The following is a 1,033-nucleotide window of genomic DNA, read 5'->3' as shown; positions in this document are numbered from 1 at the left end:
ACAGTAGCAAAATTACAGTGATGAAGTAGCAATGGAAATAATTTTATGGTTGGGGGGGTCACCACAACATGAGGAACTGTATGAAAGGGTCGCGGTGTTAAGAAGGTTGAGAACCACTGGTCTGTGGCCATGAGAGGTAGTCCATTACTTAATATGGCCCTCCGGCTGTGATCTCTTTTGTCGCCTCTTGTAAATTGTAACTTCTATGCCAGGGGCTATCATCCCATGTTGGAGGACATTGTCTGCTATGCGAATGGACAGGATTAAGATTGGATGTATTCTGAGTCTCTGCTTTATTAGAGGATAGAAGCCAAGTCACCACGCTTTGTTTTCTTGGGGATAGGAGCTGCTCAAAGATCAAAACCACACCTTCATCAAAGCCATTCCTCTGGTTTTAAGAGCCATCTCGGAAGCACAGAGAAAATCCCAGGACCATAAAGGAAAGAGAGCCACCAGTGGAGCATGCTCCAGATCTGTCTGAAGTGGTGGAGGCAGAGACCAGAGGCTGCAGCCTGGAGACCCTGAGACAGAGCCAAGGAGGCAGACCGAGACCAGAGGGCTAGTTATGGAGACTGAGACAGAGTGAAGGGCTGGCTTCCTAGCCATAGTAGAGACCAACAGACCACATGGCTGAGAGACTGAAGACTGGAGAGAGACTTCGCTACTACTGACCAAGCAGAGGTGTTGCTGTGAGCCAGTGATTGTATCTCTACTGTTTACTGTTTACTGATCCTGACTCCCTAACTTGTTAACTTCCTTAATAAACCCAAATCAGATGAGTTGTTTCTGACTCATAGAGACAGAACTAACTGCCCCTGTGAATTTCTGACAGTGGGATTCTTTAGGGAGTAGAACGTACCCCGTCTTTCTCCCGTGGGGCAATCGGTGGTTTCAAACCGCTGACCTTCTGATTAGCAGCCCAACACGTATCCACTACACCACCAGGGCTTCGGTCACTTCCTTAAGCAGCTTCCTTCATTGAGTATTGTCGGAGTTCCGTGTGATCAATGCAATGAATTATCAAACCCAGTAG

The sequence above is a fragment of the Echinops telfairi genome, unplaced genomic scaffold (genome assembly GCF_000313985.2).
Source record: "Echinops telfairi isolate 266 unplaced genomic scaffold, ASM31398v2 ScPeMD7_2;HRSCAF=8, whole genome shotgun sequence".
In the NCBI taxonomy this organism is placed as follows: Eukaryota; Metazoa; Chordata; class Mammalia; order Afrosoricida; family Tenrecidae; genus Echinops; species Echinops telfairi.
Note: the sequence above shows the minus strand (reverse complement) of the source record.